Here is a 20,360-nt window from a genome sequence, read left to right as displayed (position 1 = left end):
AGCTTTGTATCTTCTTTGCCACATAAATAAAGTAATTTCACCAAGTTAGTCTTGGAAAGGCAATATGTAACAAATTAAAAAAAAACACTGACTGGTTCTAATCTCAACTCTATTACTACAATTTTGATTATGGGTAAATAAATCATTTCCCCTCTTTGAGCCTTAGGTTCCTCATCTTCAAAATAAGAGAGTTATACTCTATGATCCTTTATATTTCTTGCATTTTATGAGTCTATAACAAGGAAGCAAGGTAACTATTTCAGTCTTTGACTCGATGTGTAAATATAGCAGATGGCTATGTTAAAGCACTACTTGTACTTAGTACAGACTAACATGTATGTACTTACTAAGTACTCATTTACATGACATCTGATAAATATCAAAATCTTTCGGTTCAGAAGCTCTATCAGGTATTAGCAACACCCAGGTGCTGGTCTTAATGTAAACAGAATACATCTTTCATTCATTTCTTCAATAGTATTTTTTTAGTATCTATTTTGAGCCAGACCCATATGACACAAGTTTAAGTGGTGTGGAGAATGCTCTCTTCCCCCAAAAGGTACAACTGTGCCCAAAGTTCCAATGGCAGTGTGAAATACCATCCTATCTTTTTAATTCTCTCTTAAAATGAAAATTCCCTTATTTGGAGCAACATCTGAAGTCTCTAAACTATTAGAAGGGGTTAATTCATTAGTCATTTTCTGCCACAGGTGGCAAGACAGAGTTAGACTGTGAAGTAAGGATGAAAGGGGAGATTGTGTTTAGCCACCTGGGATTATCCAGGGAGACTTTCTGGTTATCCATTTGCTCATTTTTATTTAACTAACAGGTAACATTGCTAGACAGTGATTCAATCTTATTTGCGATACCAGGGGAACTGCTGAGGAGAATGCTAAGCTCTCTATGGTTCTCAGATTACTAGAAACTCTCCTCTCCACTCCCCCTCCCACCCCTTTCCATGGCTTTGCCTTCTTCTGGGTGACTACGATCAAGTTGTTAGTGCAAGGTACATAGTCCCTGTGATTCATCAAAGCAGACTATCTCTTAGCTCCCAAACTTCTAGATACTCCATCTCTTCCTTCAGCCATGTAAGCAAACAGATGAGTATACTTAACTATATCCACTTTTGTTCATAGGGATAGAATTAACGATAAAGGATATTAAATAAGAGATGCATTTACACAAGTACTGCACATTTGCAGCCTTTCATAGGGCCATGTCATCCCCATCCAATCTACAGGCATACTCAAAACCCAAGAGTTTTAGAACACATTGCAAGGTATCTGTATTCCATTTGTTGGTTTCCATCTCTTTAGGAGTGAGCAAAACAGGCTATACAATAAAATACAGTTCTCAAATGATCTTTGATCCATGGATTTCATAAGTATTAGTGAAGTGAGGGAAATCACAATTTGGAATGACTGGAATCTCTCCTGTTGTGTGGGAATTCTCTAAGTCTTCTCTTCCCCCCATTTGTCTACCATGCTAAAGACACTTTTCAAGCATCTCTTTTCTTACCATAGGCTTCACAAAGCAGTTGGACCAGCTCTTACCTATGGCCTTTATTATCTTATCAAAGGGGTTTAATGGCTAGGCTAAAGCCCTATTGATTGCCTTCTTTACTATACACTTGAACTTCCCTGTGTCTCTTGCCTTCTCAATGTTCACACTCTTGCCAAGAGTGTCCTCATTTCTGCCCTGACCTGTTTTCATCTCCTTGATTTTCTGGATAGGGCAGACCCTGAAACAATGTGTGTAGCCTGATTTTGTTTTGATTTGTTTTATCTTTGTCCATCACTATGATAGAGACAAAGGGCACTGTGTGTAAAATAAGAGAGCTGAAACAAATAACCTCTAAATAACCTTTTTCTTGCCATAAATCCTATGACCAAGTATCCAAACATGTAACACACTTAAAGAAAAAACTGTTTATTTGGTTTCAAATATTTCATTTCACTTTTCTCCCTCCCTAAATCTCTTATAAGAACTTTTCCACATTAAAAAAAAAAAACAATTGCATAACACAATGTGTCCTCTAAAGTCAAGAGTGAAATAAATGACTTCATTTTCCCCTTCACTTTGGGTCAGGGGGATAGCACACACTCTTTATTCTCCTTTTAATTGTTAATGAAGCACAAGGGTGAAATCCACAGACTCCTGGAATGTCAAAATCGGTAGTAATTGGGAAGATGATCTTCCCCAATCCCCTCATTTTACAGACATGGAAATTCAGGGGCAAAGAAGGGAAGTGACTTTCCCAAGGTCACACAGCTAGTTAGTTACACATTCAGAAGCAGGGGCCCTGCACAATTCATATTCCACTGTGCTACAACTCATGGAAAATAGATTTAAGATTTTATATATTTAATTCTGCACATCTGAGACAATCAAAACTCTCTGAAGGATCAAAGTGTTTTTTAAAATGTCTGGTGACATATAATAAGAAAAAAACATTTTATTCAATATTATTGATGTCAATAAGGAAAGGAGCTTTATCCCAATACTGAGAGATAGGGTGGTGTTATGAACAGAGCACTGGATTTATGAGCTAGGTGACCTTTGGCTAGTCATAACCTCTCTAGGCCTCATTTTCCTTACCTACAATAAAATGACATTTTTTACTCAATAATTTCTAATAATAATGACTTATTTTTTACAGTGCTTGATAGGTAAGCTCCTTGAGAGTAGGGATTATTTCATACGTTGATATGTATCTCCAGAGCCTACCCTAGCTTAGAATCTGGTGTATGGTAGATATTTTATAGATGCTTGCTGATCAGTTATCAATCAGTTAACAAACCTTTTATTAAGTGCATGCTATGTTCCAGGCACTGTAGTAAGCACTAGATATCTCATTTGAACTTCATAATAATCCTGTGAAGTAGGCTCTATGAATTTCAATTTCCCCATGTTACCAATGGAGAAACTGAGATTTAGAGAGGTGGAGTTACTTTCTCATGGTCACAAATAGCAAGTGTTAGAGATGGGATTTGAATCCAGATCTTCCTGATTCCAGCTCCAGGATTCTCAATCCATCAAGCAACAAGCATTTATTATGTGTTTTCATATGTGTCAGATACTGGTAAGCATTTGGGATACAAAACAAAGTCACCTGATTTGATAAACCAAACTGTCCTCTCCTTTAAGGCCTATTCCAACTCTAAATCCTATGATATGATGGAGAGGCAGGGCAGTACAATGGGAAGATCCTTGGCTTTAGAGTCAATAGGACTATCCCAGGTTGACCTCTTACCTGTGTTACGTTGGATTATACAGACATCAGTTTCCTCATCTATAAAATGAGATACACAACAAGGCCTCTCAGGTCCCTCTCAGCTTTAACTTTACAATTCCCTCCCTTATTCTGCATTCCAATCAAATGAGACTACAGTCCTGTCTTCTAATCTCTCCTCTCACTTTGTTCTCATGCTCCTCATACCAGAAAGGCATTTTTCCTTATCTTAAACAAATTAAAATCCCTTTCTTTTTAATGTAGCCAACTCAGACTCTACTTTTACTATAAACCCTTCCCTCATCTTTCAGATAGAAATGACCTCTGCCTCTCTTCTAATTTCTCAAAGCACTCAATAGCTAGCATTTATCTTGCCTCCAGGTTTGCAGAGTTCTTTTACATACATCAACTCATTTAAGTTTCTTTGCCTATAACTCTCGTTTGCTCCTCTCACATTCTGCTTTGCAAAATGCAAGATATTTGTATGACTGTCCTAAGTGGACAGAGCACTAGAATTGGAGTCAAGAAGACCTGAGTTTGAATCATTCCTCATACGCTTACCTGCTGCCTGACTCAGGGTAGGGCATTTAACTTCTGTCTGCTCTTTCCTCAATTGTAAAATCAGGATAATAATAGCACCTGCCTTCCAGGATTATTGTGAGGATAAAAGGAGATAATGACAGGGTAAAAGCTCTGTATCTTAAAGCACTGTATAATATCATCATCATCATCATCATCATCATCATCATTGTTACTATGTTTGTTCTTGTTGCTGTTGTTATTGTTATTATGTCCAGTCCCCTCTATTAGATTTTAAACTCCATATAAACAGAGACTATTCCCCTGTAAATAGCTAGCATCTGCACCTGTCTTCCAGGATTGTTGTTAGGCTAAAATGAGATAATATTTGTAAAACATTTTGTAAACTTTGAAGTACTATATGATGTTAGCCATTATTATTGTTGGTGTTGATGTTGTTTCTGTTGGTATTATTATTATACCCAATGCCCTTTATTAGATTTTAAGCTCCTTATCAACAGAGACTATTCCCATGTAGTAGCCATCATCTAGAAGGAAAGTTTTGTTTAATCTTTTTTATCCCCAGAGTCTATCAAATAATAGTAAACATACAGTAGATGCTTGGGACTTGTTATATTAAATAGCTCCTATAATTGATCATTTCTACATTCCCCACTCCTCAAAAAAAAAAAAAAAACTTCACTGGTAGCTACAACAGAGTAAAAAAATACCATACAGAAAAGGGTCGGTTTCAAATACATCTTTAAAGAAACAAAATGACAGCTATTAAAGCCTCTTCATAGTAGTAATTATTCCACGTCATTTTTTTTTCTGTGTGTTGAAATATGGGATTTAAGTAAGCCTTTGAGGCCACCAACGAGCTGCAGTTGCCACCCTGCCTCTGTGATCTCCCTGGCTCTGCATCAAGCTCTAAACTGAAGAATTGGAATCAACACTGAACTCAAAGAAAATATTAACATTTGATGATCAGAAACTTGAAAGGGAAGAAAGGCTTGAATATAAATCTGCCCCAGCAACAAAACAAATCTTGTGACTTTGTTTTAACAGCAACAAATTGCCCTGTGAAAGGAGCAGGCTATAGTGGAGAATTACTGTGGGCAATAGGGAGGTAAAATCATTTCAGATAGTTAAAGTGTGTGTGTCCAGGAGGGGAAAATAAACAGTTTCTAAACAGCACGGGCGTCCAGGGGAATTACTTCTCTTTAGCAATAAAAAGTCCTTTTCACTATTGGTATATTTCACTCGAGTTTCTGTTTTTATTTCTCCTCGTAGATTTCAAACTTACCTTATGAAGATACATCGAAGGAAAATATATGATATGAGCCCGAATTTATTTCTTCTCATCTCTTTCCCACACAATGATAACTTCTACCTGTACAGTAGAACTTGTCACTTCAAGCTGCAAAATACTTGACTTGCTAACCTTGATTTTAGGACCTCATAACTTTCCAAAAATGTGAGTATTTATTTTGTCTCCCCACTGAGTATTTAGATTGGGGAAAAGCTTCTGTCTGCCCCTTTTACACTCAGCCTGGAGACAAATACTTTTCAATTCGACGGAGGGCCCACTATCCAAGTAGGAATTCTGTGTGACATCCAAGTCAGGTCAGCAAGTATTTATTCAGTGTCTACAATGTGTCAAGCACTTTCTGGTGTGCTAAAGATGCAATGATCCTAAAGGATCTTGAATTCTATTGGGGAGAAATGATAAGCACACCAAAGTTTAAATGCAGAACATATGCTAAGCTTGGTAGTATTGAAAATAGAGAGGTAGACTTGGAGTCAGGATGACCTAAGTTCAAATTCTGCCCTGGACACTCACTATGTGCCCTTGTGTAAGTTTCTTATCCTCTTGTATACGCAAGGCTTTCATCTGTAACATATGGATTGTAATGGTCTTTAACTTCTAAAGTTATTATGAGGATCAAATTAGATAATATATATAAAGCAATTTTTAAACCTTAAACACATTACACATGCTTATCACTATTATTAATTAGAGGAAGGCTCTAAGAACTGTGGACAGCTGGGTGGTGCAGGCCTAAAGGTAGGAAGACTCATCTTCCTAAGTTCAAATCTTGCCTCTGATACTTATTAGCTGTGTGACATTGGTGAAATCCCTTAACACTGTTTGCCTTAGTTCCTTATCTGTAAAATGAACTGAAGAAGGAAATGGCACACCACTCCAATATTTTTGCCAAGACCCAAATGGGGTCATGAAGAGTTGGACGTGACTGAAAAATGACTCAACAACAACAACAAACAACTAAAGACTGGAGGAGATAAGGATAGGCTTCCTGAAGTAGATGATCAACTGAGATTTGAAAGAAGTGAGGGATTCTACCTGTTTTTCAAATCTGAGACTCCAAAAGCCTTTAAGCTGTACTTTTAAGAATCTTTGAATTCTCCATTCCAAAGGTGGTATCTCCCCTAGCCTTGGTTTGCTTAGTAGGTAGCTGAGTTTCCTTTTCTCACTTCATTAAACCAAAGTTGAGGAAAATAATGTCTTTATATGTCACAGGGGAAAGGAGTTCTAGGGTATATATTTTTTTAACCTCAAAGGCTTAAAAATGCCCTACTGTGATGCTATTTGTGTTAATGATGCAAGTGATGAAAACCAATGAAGGCTGCCAACTTATTCATGTTGAGCCCCAGTGGGATAGAACAGCTTTAGTCAAAGTGATACCATAAGAAAACAAGTCTGAAGAGTTCATGGAAAAAAGAGCATGGGATTGTGGGGGGAGAGAGTAAAAACTAAGAGGAAGAGTGAGGAAAGAAAATAGGAAAATAAAGGAAGAGAAATAATGAGATCAGTGGGTCACTAGGAATACCATTAGAATAGTTATTTGGGGAAGAGGTGGTGGGGCAAAAATCATTGACAGTGTTTGAAAGTAGAAATGAAAAGGTTATGAAAGAGTGAAGATATGGTTATGATTAAGGCAAAGGAAGAGAGTGATAGATAATGTGAGTAAAGTTGAAAAGGAACTTTTTACGTTTAACAGTATGGACCCCTCTAGGTGTGGGGGTTTTAGCTTTTTCTTTTTTTTATCATAGACTCCTTTGACAGTCTGGTGAAGCTCATGTATCCCTTTTTAAAATAATGTCTTTTTTATAATTGAAGGAAATGCTAAATTTCAGTTAGAGAGTAATGAAAATAAAGATGTGCTTTTTCCTATCCACATTTCCTGACTCCCTTAAATCTGCCCCTAAACTGTAGTTTAAGAAACCTTATTTTAGGCAAAACAGCATCTGCAAGATACGTAATATCACTTGCATAGTGGGATACATTGCCTGATGTCTCCTATGCAGTTAATTTAGACTCTGGTAAAGGAAAGATCTCTTAAAAAAGGTCTTAAAGCCAAATTAGTAGCTAAAATGCTATACAGACCTTTCTTAATAAGGTCCATCAGTAGCAAGGGGATTTTTCCATTGGTTTAGCGTACATTCCTTTGTTTGTTTGTTTTGCCCTCACCTTTGGCTTTAATTTCAAACTCCCAGAGACATATCTAATTGGGGAATTTTTACTCTGTGAGTAATTTATAACCCTGATGATTAGCCATATTCCATTGTTGTTGTGGTTTTTTGGGGGGACCACTGTACTGCATACAGCCTAGGAGGTGACACCCTGTCTTACCTACTCCAAAAGAAAGGTCTAATTCTTTTTTTTTTTTGTACAAGAATTTGCAGCTAATGACTTGTTACTTCTTGCAAAGTTACCTGAATCTGAACTAGGCTTCTTGACTACCTCAAAATGAACTTTGACATGAATGTTTTCTAGGGATTAGAACTTAGTACATGAGGATTGCCATCCTCAATCAGACTACTGGTCAATCCAAATCAGCATTCTGTCTCCGATAGGAAATTGAGAAGTATCCATTTAACGTGTCTTCAATGGTTATTGCTTTGCAAATGATTCCCCAAATTATATATTCAGCCCTGATACCTCTTCTAAATTTAAGTCCTTTATCAAAAACTGCATGCTGGACATCTCTACCTAGATACCTTATAGGCATTTAAAATCCAACATGTCCAAAATAGAACTTTATTCCTTACTCCTCAACCTGCACCCCACCACAACATCCTTCTCTTTTTTCTTGGCACCACCACTTATAATCACCCAGACTCACAATCTTGAGGGCAGTTCTCAACTTACACTGTCACTCACTCCCAATAACTGATCAGTTGCAGAGTCTATATCCATGACATTTTTCACCTCCAATAGCATTTAGGGAGAACGGTGGATGGAGCACTAAGCCTAGAGTCAGAAAGATCTGAGTTCAAGTTCTGCTTCAGATACTTTCTAGCTATTGCCTTGAGTAAGTCACTTAACCTCTGTTTGCCTCAGTTTCATCAAACGTAAAATGGGGATAATATTAGCATCTATGTTGCAGGGTTCTTGGAAGGATAAAATGAGGTAATATTTATCAAATGCTTGTCGTAATGCCTGGCACATAGTATGAGCTATAAAAATACTTGTTCCCTTCCCTTCCCCCTTCCATCCCCTTCTCTTAACTTCCAGAGCCACCAGTCTAGTTGACCTCCTTACTACCTCTTACCTAAATTATTTCAATAACTTTCTAATTAGTCTCCTTGATTCCTGTCTCTCCCTTCTTCTATTCATCTTCCACACAGATGCAAAAGCAATCATCCTGAAACACAGATCTGCTCATGTTACTTCTGTGAATAGCCTAGTGTATAATGTTTCTCTGCTCTAAAGATCTACCAGCCTCATAGGCAGAAATACTTATGAGTAGTAGTCAGAAAACTTTGTGAATTATTAACATTTACAGGGAGTTAGTGCCAAGGAACATTAACCACAATAATCATAATAATTATTATTACCACTGTAGATTTTGGGAGGGACTTCTCTCCCCTTTTCCTACCTATGTGGCCACTCCTTCTCAGTGTCCTTTGCTGGATCTTCATCCATGTCTCCTCTGTTAATCATAAGTATCTCAAAGGCCTCTGTCCTAAGTCCTCTTTTCTTTTTCCTTTATACTACAATATTTCACTTCTGATCTCATCAGCTCCCATGGATTCAATTATTATCTCTCTGCTGATGATTCTTAAATGTAATTATCTAGCCCTAATTTCTATGCTGATCTCTAGTCTTCTACTGCTAACTGCCTATTAGACATCTCTAACTGGATGTCCAGTCATCTTAAACACAGCAAGTCAAAAAATGAACTCATTAAAAAATTATTCCCCCCTTCTAAGCATCTCTATTACTGTTATGGGTCACCACCATCCTCCTAATCCCTCAGGCTCATAACTGAGTTATTATCTTTGACTCCTCACTATCTATCTCTCACCCCCTATATTCAATCTGTTGCTAATGCCAATCAATTTCACCTTTGTAACATCTCTCAAATTTGTACCCTTCTCTACTCTAATACTGCCACAACCCTAGTATAGAACCTCTTTCTCCTCATACATGGACTATTTCTTTTTTTTTTTTTTGCATTTTGATATTTATTTATTTTAGTTTTTAACATTTACTTCCACAAGATTTTAAGTTCCAAATTTTCACCCCATCTTGCCCTTCCCTCCACCCCAGGATGGTATGCATTCTGAATATCCCTTCCCCTAGGGTGCCCTCCCTTCTATCGCTCCCCCCCTTCTCTTATCCTCTTCCCCTTCTACTTTCCTGTAGGGAAGGAGAGATTTCTGTACACCATTTCCTGTATTTCTTATTTCCCAGTTGCATGTGAAAACATTTTTTAAACATGTGTTTTTAAAACTTTGGGTTCCAAATTTTCTCCCTTCCTCCTTCCCCACCCACCCTCATTGAAAAGGCAAGCAACTCAATATAGATTGTACATGTGCAGTTATGCAAAACACTTCCATAGTACTCATGTTGTGGAAAACTAACTCTATTTCCCTTAATCCTATCCCACCTGCCCCCATTTATTCTATTCTTTCTTTTGACCCTGTCCCTCCTCAGAAGTGTTTGCTTCTGATTACCCCCTTTCTCATTCTGCCCTCCTCCCTATCATTACCCTGCTCTCTTGTCCCCTTCTCACCCTATTTTCCTGTAGGGTAAGATAGATTTCCATACCCAATTGAGTGTGTATGTTATTCCCTCCTTAAGCCAAATCCTATGAGAATAAGATTCACTCATTCCCTGTCACCTTCCCGTGTTTCCCCTCCACTGTAAGAGACTTTTCTTTTCTGTTTTTTTGTGAGATAATTTACCCCATTCTACCTCTCCCTTTCTCCTTCTCCCAGTATAATCCTCTCACCCCTTAATTTTATTCTCCAAAAATGGCCCCTTCAACTTCAACTCACCCTGTGCCCTCTATCTATCTATATCTATATCTATCTATATCTATAGATAGATATAGATATAGATATATACATATACATATAATTTTTTCCCTCCAACTACCTTAATAGTGACAAAGGACTCATGAGTTACAAATATCATCTTTCCATGCAGGAATGTAAACAGTTCAACCTTAATAAGTCTCTTATGATTTCTCTTTCCTGTTTACCTCTTCATGTTCCACTTGAGTCTTGTATTGGAAAGTCAAATTTTCTATTCAGTTCTGGTCTTTTCATCAAGAATGCTTGAAAGTCCTCTATTTCACTGAATGACTATTTTTCCCCCTGAAGGATTATACTCAGCTTTGCTGGGTAGGTGATTTTTGGTTGTAATCCTATTTCCTTTGCCCTCCAGAATATTATATTCCATGCCCTCTGGTCCCTTAATGTAGAAGCTGCTAAATCTTGTGTTATCCTGATTGTGTTTCCACAATACTTGAATGGTTTCTTTCTGGCTACTTGAAATATTTTCTCCTTGACCTGGGAACTCTGGACTTTGGCTACAATATTCCTAGGAGTTTTTCTTTAGGGATCTCTTTCAGGAAGAGATCGGTGTATTCTTTCAATTTCTATTTTGCCCTCTGGTTCTAAAATATCAGGGCAGTTTTCCTTGATAATTTCTTGAAAGATGATGTCTAGGTTCTTTTTTTGATCATGGCTTTCAGAAAGTCCAATAATTTTTAAATTGTCTCTCCTGGATCTATTTTCCAGGTCAGTTGTTTTTCCAATGAGATATTTCACATTGTTTTTTAATTTTTCATTCTTTTGGATTTGTTTTACAGTGTCTTGATTTCTGATAAAGTCACTAGCTTCTAATTGCTCTGTTCTAATTTTTAAGGAAGTATTTTCTTCAGTAAGCTTTTGGACTTCCTTTTCCATTTGTCCAATTTTGCTTTTTAGGGCATTCTTCTCCTCATTGGCTTTTTGGACCTCTTTTGCCATTTGGGTTAGGCTATTTTTTAAGGTGTTATTTTCTTCAGTATTTTTTGGGGTATCCTTTAGCAAGCTGTTGACTAGTTTTTCATGATTTTCTTGCATTGCTCTCATTCTCTTCCCAGTTTTTCCTCTATTTCTCTTACTTGCTTCTCAAAATCCTTTTTGAGCTCTTCCATGGCCTGGGACCAATTCATATTTTTCTTGGAGGCTTTGGATGTAGGAGCTTTGACTTTGTTGTCTTCTTCTAGTTGTATGTTTTGATCATCTTTGTTACCAAAAAAAGATCCTAAGATCTGTCACTTCTTGCAAGGTTTATTCATGATCCCAGTCAATTACTTGAGTTAGAAACTCTTCATTAAGGTAGAGGTCTGCTTCCAACGTGAAGAATGTACTGTCCCAAGCTTCAGAGGTTTTGTGCAGCTGTTGTCAGAGATACTTCTAGAGACCTGTAAATTTTCAGTTCTTTCAAGGTGGTATGATAAGGGGCGAGGTGTTTAATCCTTTCCTGGCCTGTGCTGTCTATGAGTGACCACAAGTACTCTTTTCTGTTTTGAAACTGTGAGAAAGATTTCCTCTCCACTGCCCCTACAAGTTCTACCATGCCAGCACTCCTCCTTGCCCCAGGACCGTCACCCAGAACTGGAACCCAGCTCCAAGCATAGGCAAAGCAAGAGATTCCTGCCTCAGCACTGGCAAAAAGATCCCTGCAATCCCCCTCTGATCCACCACATGATTCCCCCTCAGTCTGTGGGCCAGAGGCTCAGGAGGCAGCTGCTGCCCCAGGACCATGCTCAGGAATTAGGGCTGAGATCTAGCTCCTCTCTCGCCACAGACACAGACTTTTCCCAATGACCTTCTAAGTTGTCTTTGGCATTTGTGGATTGAGAATTCTGGAAACAACAACAGCTGCCCACGAATCAGTCCTCTGAGGCCTGCTCTAGGTTCACTGCGGCCTGTGAGCCCATGCTGAACTATGTTCTTCTCCCAGCCCGGCCTGATATACCTTTCTGATCAACCATCCAGGTTTTCTTGGGTTGGAAATTTGTTTAACTCTGTCTTTTTGTGGGTTCTGTTGCTTTAGAATTTGTTTAGAACCATTTTTATAGGTATTTGGAGGGGTTTGGGGGAGAGCTCAAGCAGGGCACTGCTTTCACTCCACCATCTTGGCTCCGACCCCCCCTACATGTACTATTTCAACAGTCTGCTGGTTGCTGTCTTCAGTTTCAATGCCTCAAGTCTCTCTCTACCCCAATCCATCCTCCATTCTGTTGGCAAAGTGATTTTCCTAAAGTGCCAATGTGACCGTGTTACCCTCATATTCAGTAAACTCCAGTGTTTCCCTATTGCTTCCAGTATCAAATACAAAACCCTCTGTTTGGGACTCAAAGCCCTTCATAAGCTAATCTCTTTCCCTCCCCTACCTTTTCAGTCTTTTTATACACTACTAACATCCCCCTAATCCTAGTATGTACTTTTTGATCTAGCAACCATGACCTCTTTTCTGTTCCTCAAACAAGACACTACATCTCCCAACTCTAGATATTTCCACTGTTTTCCCCTCAGGCCTGAAATGCTCTCCCTCCTCAGTTCCACCTCCTAGTTTCCCTGGCTTCCTTCAAGTCTCTAAAATCCCACCTGATACAGAAAGCTTTCCCCCATTGTTTTCAATTCTGGTGCTTCACTCTGTTGATTTCTTCCCATTTATCCTGAATATGGCTTGATTATACAGAGAGATTATACATGATTATACATGTTGTCTCCCTTATTAGATTGTGAGCTCTTTGAGGGCAGGCACTGTCTTTTGCTTTTCTTTGTATCCTCAGAGCTTAGCACAATGCCTGAAACATGCTGGATGCTTAATAGATGCTTATTGACTGACCAGCATTTATATTTTGCATTAAGGTCAACAAATACATCACTGCCTTACTCAAAAATTGGCAGTGCCACCCCATTTTTACTAAAATAAAGTTCAAACTCCACATACTAGTATATAAAGCTCTTCATAGTCTACCTCTATCCTACCATTCCAGACGTAGTGCTCATATATCACACAAACTGTCTATTCCCCAGACTCATCATTTCAGCTCCCACCTTTGTCCCTTTACACCAGACCTGCACAACTTGGCAGTAGGTAGGGGTCAAAATTAAAGTAAGCTAAACTTCTTCAGGCCACAGATAGGTTTTTTAGTGGCTCACTTTCCAAGTAAAGGTATAATTAATTATTAAACTATTTTGCAAATAAACCATATTTTTAAAAAAGGAAAATTTTAATTAATATCAATTAATTACTCTTATTACTTAAGATTTTTATTTATCATGAAATGGCTCCTCTCAGACTAGAGACAGACGATGGCTGGTTACCATGGGTCATGTAACAAAGAGGAGAGAGTGCTCAGTGGCAACCCACCTGTCAAGTTACATGATGGGCACAATGGTGACTGGGGGAAGGCGGGCTAAATAGAGAACAGACAAACCACTCATTATATCTTTACTTTCTTTTACATCCTTTTACATTTTATAAGGGCCGCCTGAAATCTTTTGGTGGGCCACAAGTGACCCATGGGCCATATATTGTGCAGGCCTACTTTACAAAGACTGATATGAATGCTTGGAGTACACTCTCTCCTCACCTCTACTTCGTCAGATCCTCGGGTTTCTTCAAGGTTCAGTGCTCACGTTCTACAGGCAAGCCTTTTCTTATGTCCCTAATTGTTAATATTCTTTCTTTCTTCAAATTATCTGGATTATTATAATTATATTATTATTTTTATTATTTTATATAATAATATTATTTATTATATTACTAATCTGGATGCAGTTAAGTAGCCTTCCTATAGAAAATAAGTTCTTATGACCAAGGGATCTTTCTCATGCTACCTTTTTTGTTCCCAGTGCCTAGCACAGTACTTATTAATTTGAATTTCAATAATATTTACCTAATACTTTGGAGCAGCCCCAAAATATGAAATTGCTCATAATAACCTAGTATGAATCTATCTTTCATGATTTGATTTAAAACCTTCTTTAACCTATTTTTATACAACTTTTGAGGGTTAAGAGTTCTGAATGTGTGTCAACCACATAAATCATACTTGTTTGTATTTGTCCTTATTTGGATTCATTACTGGGACCTAAAGATATTTTATAGAAGAATTTACCAACATACTCCATGTTAAAAGGTACTAATTTGTTGTATTTTAGTCCTTGAAGGGGAAAGTGCTTAACTCTGGGGAATGAAAGTAGAATGAAAACATCATTGTATGAACTTACAACTTGGTAGGCATGACTGACAAAGGAGAAAGAATTGAGGCTTTGTACACTTGACCACACAGTAGCAAAACATAGCCAAGCAAGAAATGCAAGCAGCCCTCATAGAAACATGGAAGCTTTGTGGGGAGAAGGTGAGATTTACAATTGGTAATCCTTAATACTTCTTCTATAGCTGATCCTCTTGATTTGCTGCTAACTTCCTGGCCTTAATCTTTGCTATGGCAACCAATTTTCCTGCTTGTCTTGGCCTTTTATATTTTGGCATGCCAAAGAAATCTTCACACTCACATGGTCATATGGTGATACTTGCTCAGATGCTGTAATGAATAGAATGCTGCACCTGAAGTCAGGAATACCTGGGTTTGAATCCAATGCTGACATCAAATAGGTATATAACAATAGGTAAATTATTTAACTTCAATGACCCTCAGTTTCCTCATATCTAAAATGGGCATAATTACTATCTGCACCACCTGGCTCACAGGATCTTTTTTGAGAATCTCATAAAAAATTATGTGTGTGTATACACGCAGACATACACATATATGAGTATGTATGTAAATGTACAGATGTGTTTGTATAGTATATCCATATATGTGTATGCATAAATATATAGGTATTATATATATATATATATATATATATATATATATATATATGTATGTGTGCTATATAAAGGTCAATTCTTATTATTATCCCTGCTAGGGATTGTCCTTACCCACCACCACTTTTCCCTAATATTGGGACATGTAAGTATTAAATAGACTATAACAATGACAACTACAACAATGATTATAGTGACAATGATGATGATAACTCTTACTTATGTAGTGCTTTAAGAATTCCAAATTATTTTACTTTTGTTATCTCTCTTGATCCTTATAACTTTGAAGGGCAAATACTAATATTCCATTTCAGAGATGCAAAAACTACATCTCAGTGAGTTTAAGTAACTTGCATAGTATCACATAATCAGAACTCAAACTAATGTCTTTCCGACCCTGGAACCATTCATGGTCATGTGAATTGGTTGATTTTATTCTAGTCCGTAATTACAGACTGTTCCCATATTGTGACCTGGCTATCATGCATATATGTCACAGTTCAAAAGGAGAATTAAACAAGTGGTTGTAGATAGATCAATGAAAATGTATCATTACTCGCGTCAGGGGGAGGGGAGTGGAGAGGAGATATTCTCAAAGATCATGGCTTAATTAGAGAAATTCACTCCATAGTCAATGAACATATACCTACAGTGTCCTAATAGTAAGGTGAGTCCTAGAACATGGAGGGCATAGTAAGAAAGGACAGCCCTTTGAGACTGAGGTTAAAAAGAACATAAGTTTCACAGAAGTGACTCATCCTACATGATAAATTTGGAGATTTGCTTACTGATGAGATCAAGGTACCACCTCTATATGTCATCCTGAAGCAGCCAACCCAAACTGTAATCAGCAAAAAGTAGATTTTGACTTTAAGACTTGTAACATAGAATTATTATGTGAAAATGAAGAGATAATGTAATAAAAAGTCATCAAGTGAGATTACGCTGAATGTGCTTTGAAAACTGTAAAATACTATATAAATTTAAGATGTCCTTATTAAAGGAAATGGCCTCTCATGAAATCTAGACAAAGGAAAATTAGAGGGTAAGAATTTGTCAGCATCACAAGCATGACCCCAGGAAACAAAGTTTTCTGATCACTGGACATGATTATTCCAGTCTATGAGATTGGTACATTTTCATAGTGGAGAAGATTAATTCATTAGTCTACTTTGTTTGATAAATATATCTGCTGAGCATATCTGGCTTCTTTGGCTTGAAAAATTGCTTCTTATCCAGAAGCTATCTGCTGAATAATGATAGGTCTTTGAGGTATCTGGATACTGGAAGAGGAGACCTGGTGAAGGAACCCAAACATTCCTAGAACATTCCTATTATCAAAGCAATAACATGGTCAGGGTTACTAAGGTTTTGTCTTTCTGGCTTTCCTGTCTTCTTTGAGACATATCACCTTCTATAGGATGTCTTTCCCAAACCTCTTTAATCTTAGTGCCTTCCCTTTGTGACGACCCCTAATATATACTCATATACTGTATTGTGGTGTTTGTACATAGTTGTGTTCATGTTTGCTCCATTATTAGACCATGAGCTCTCTGAAAACAGAGATCTTTTCGCCCTTTTCTTTGTATCCCCAGTGCTTACCATATAGTGTTTTGTACAGAGTAGGTGCTTAATAAGTCAATCAATAAACATTTAATAAGTGCTTACTTTGTTCTAGGCACTGTGCTAAACACTGAGGATACAAAGATTGATAGGAAAAATGAAAGAAAAAGAAAACAGCCCATGCCCTTGAAGAGCTTGCAGTCTAGCAAAGAAGACAACATGTATGTACAAATAAGTGCAAACAATCTATGTGCATGTTAAATAGGAAATAATTAGCAGAGGGAAGATACTATCATTAATAGGGATTGGGAAAGACATTCCTGTAGAAAGTGGGTTTTTAGCTGAAGCTTGAAGGAAACCAGAGGCAGAATCGAGGGAGAGCATTTCAGGCAGGACAGACAGCTTGGCAAGCTATAAGGCCACATCTTTGTGTGAGATGGGAAGGAAGAAATAGTGGCAGAAGAAAACTGAATATTATGATGACAGAAGGATGATAGAAGATGGAGACCTTGGTGAAAGGCTTCATTTTTTTCAATAAAATAGGAAGCAAGATTCTCCCCTGAAAGAATGTGATTGGGGGTGGAGGCACAAAAGGTTTGAGTATGGATTTTGGAAAAGCTACTATGTAGAGTGGGATAGTGACCTGATATGAGAGGCATAGAAGGATTGATTGCCTAGTAGCAGTGAGGGCTCATTTGAGGTTGTATAACATAAATTTGTAATGGCCCCAGTAAAATGGTTGTTTATCAGCCAAATATAAATGGTAATCATACAGCTTAAAAGAAATTAACAATGAGTTAACAAATACAATTAGTCAAAATATAACGATACCGAATGTGGGTATTGGGGTGAACTGTACTTTCCCATCCCTCTCAACTTGTGGTGGGATTCTTGATCCTTTCCATAGGCAGCATTTGTGGTGCTAGTTCAAGTACAAATATTTCCGACAATAGCTCTATTCACCACGTATCATTTGGCATCTTGGCTTGTAAGTCAGTTCCTTACAAGTTTGTCTAGAAAGAACAAGTTTCTTATATTCAGTCAGCCCTGGATGAGTTGACTAATTGTATTTGTTAACTCATTATTAATTTCTTTTAAATCATATGATTACCATCTTTTCAGTCTTCCTGTTGCCCATTGTTGGGTTGGGGTCATTACCCAATCAATGGGCACCATCCTTATTTTCAATTTTTTTTTTATATCATTAAAAGCATTGCTAGATTTGTTTTTATGTGTTTGGTAACTTTCCTGCTGTCTTTTGCCTTTGGTGTATTACTAGTATTGATATCACTGTGTATACACAGTTTATTGTCTTTTTCATTGACTTTCAAATTGTTTTCCAAAATGTTTAGAATAATTTATAATTATAAATTATAATTAAATCAATAGTCCAATAGTGTGCTTATCTTCCCACCACTCTTCCAAAATTTACCATTTTGAATTGGAATACAGTTTTTCTGAATAAATTGAATCTTAATAAATTGTAATACAGTCTTTTTGAAAGACTATACCAACCAGTCAGTTTAATGACCAATTTGGTCATTAAACTGAATTTTTATACAGCCACCAAAAGATGAAGGGGAAAAAAAAACATCATGTGTAAATGGCAAGAGTCTTTTGGGGTCCTGATTTTCCCAAATAACAAAATTTGGAGTATCTTGCAATTGATGAAATGAGGAGAAAGAACAAGTAGTTCCTGAGGCAAGAACAAATACTTAAGGGTCATCTCATAGTCACCTCTTCCTTTTAGGACAATGGCATTTAAATAAAAATTTAAGTATGTTTTATATTATTTTAATCTTTGCTAGTTAGATGGTTGTCAGATGAAATCTTAGAGTTATTTTCACTCATATTTCTCTTGTCAGTAGTGATTTAGAGCTTTCTTTCATATGGTTGTTGATAACTTGAAGTCCTTTTCTAAAAGTGCATATTTATATCCCTTGATCATTTTATATATTGACGTTTGCATATTTATATTATTTTGCTATATTTGCCAACATATCTTTATAAGAGATATTTTATTGAATAGAAATACTCCCTCCACCAAATCCACATCCTTTTGTCTTATTCTAGCTGCAATGGTTTCATTCATTTAAATTTTTCTAATTTTATGCAATCAAAGCTGTCTAATTTGTCCATTATTTGATTCAGATTTGTATTATGCAACATATGTGGAGTGATTAGAAGTAGCCATTTGCAAATTAATTTGATTAAGAGAGGATTAGAAAGAGCCTCAAGCAATACCTATCTCAGATGGTTTCCATGAATATAGCAATTTGTAAACTTTGAATCAATATAGCAATTTGAATCATTTTTATCATCAGTATTTTTTAAGACAGTCTGGCCAATCAAGACCTCTTCCTCCCATGGTAGGATAGGAATGGACTGATGATGATGATTATGATGATGATGAAGCTGATATGACTGCATCTATTATTCACTGGCATAGGGAAACTCCCTCTACCAATGCAGGTCAACATCTTTCTTTGCAATAAACAGTGAGAAAAATTGTTTAGAGCACTGAGGTTATTAATTCATTTGCTCAAGGTAACACAGCCAGCATATGTCAGAGGCAGGATTCAAACAAAGATCTTTCAGACTATGAGGCTCATCAGCTTTCCATTCATTTTACTTTATTGCTTTCCAATAATAAGAGTTTATACTTATATAGAGATTTTAGGCTTACAAAGCACTTTATCCATTCTGGACAAGTTACTTAGCCTTTCTGCCTCTTGGGCTTTTCTCAGCTATAATACAGCAGTTGGTCTAGATTACTACTGAGGTCCTTCCTGGCTCTAGACTGTAATGATTCTGTAATCTATCACTATTCTCACTAAAGTTGTTTCTGATAAAGAAGAGTTAAAGCCCACGTAGATAGAACTAAAAAATAAGATGCTTGTACTTACAGAATTCCACTGTAATATGTGGAAAAGTACTAAGAATAACCTGGTTTCCTCTTTCTCCTTTCAATAAGGTTGCTGCTATGAGAGTGTCTCCATTTCCAAAAATAGGTTACTACTCCCAACTGCCCCTTTTAGCCATGTCATGGCTAATATACCCCAATCCTAAAATTGTTTTTGAGGCTTGTTCCTTTAGACAAAACTAACATCTGCATCTCAGATTTCTTCCTTTTGCCTCTAGCAGGTGAGCCAGCTTACCAAACAGCAAGCCTCTGTCTAATGAACAGAAACTATATGCCCCATGATGTTCATTTGGCAGGACTGCTGGGCTGTTTTCAGTGATTCAGCAAACTTGCATTCAACTTTTAAATAGTCCCAGAGAAGAAGTGGAGAAGGGGTGCTGGTGAAGAGATGGAGAAGAGAAATGTTTCTAAATAGTGGACTTCAAAAATGAGATATAATTAAACTGCTTGATAGAAGGTTTCTCTTTAGGTTGGTCTATCAGAGCTATTCATCTGAGACAGCTCCATCCTAAAACAAAAAAAAAAATCAGGAATTCCTCTTAATAAGATTTTTTTTGGCTAGGCAATGGAGTTAAGTGACTTGCCCAGGGTAGGTCACACAGCTAGTAAGTGTCAAGTGTCAGAGTCCAGATTTGAACTCAGGTTCTCCAGACTCCTAAGCTGATGCTCTATCCACTGTGCCACCTAGTTACCCCAGACTTTCTTAAAGATGCTTTAATGCCATGGTCTGTGTTCATGCACACAACTAATTTAGGAAATGCAATTTTCCCCACTCTCTTCCCTCATCTAATGGTATAAGAGGATTTGCCTCACGTGAGAACCATGCTTTTCTGAGTTGTTTCTTACATATTGTAGAGTCTTAATTCAAACATGATAGCTAATAATAAAGATTATTATACTGGGTTGACAGATGGCGTTGGTGACAGAACAACCTGGGTTCAAGTTCTTGCCTTTGACAAATACTGGCT

The sequence above is a fragment of the Vombatus ursinus genome, unplaced genomic scaffold, assembly GCF_900497805.2.
Source record: "Vombatus ursinus unplaced genomic scaffold, bare-nosed wombat genome assembly UNPS02014826.1, whole genome shotgun sequence".
NCBI classification, from domain to species: Eukaryota; Metazoa; Chordata; class Mammalia; order Diprotodontia; family Vombatidae; genus Vombatus; species Vombatus ursinus.
The sequence above is the reverse complement of the archived record's forward strand: the minus strand, read 5'-3'. Positions refer to the sequence as shown.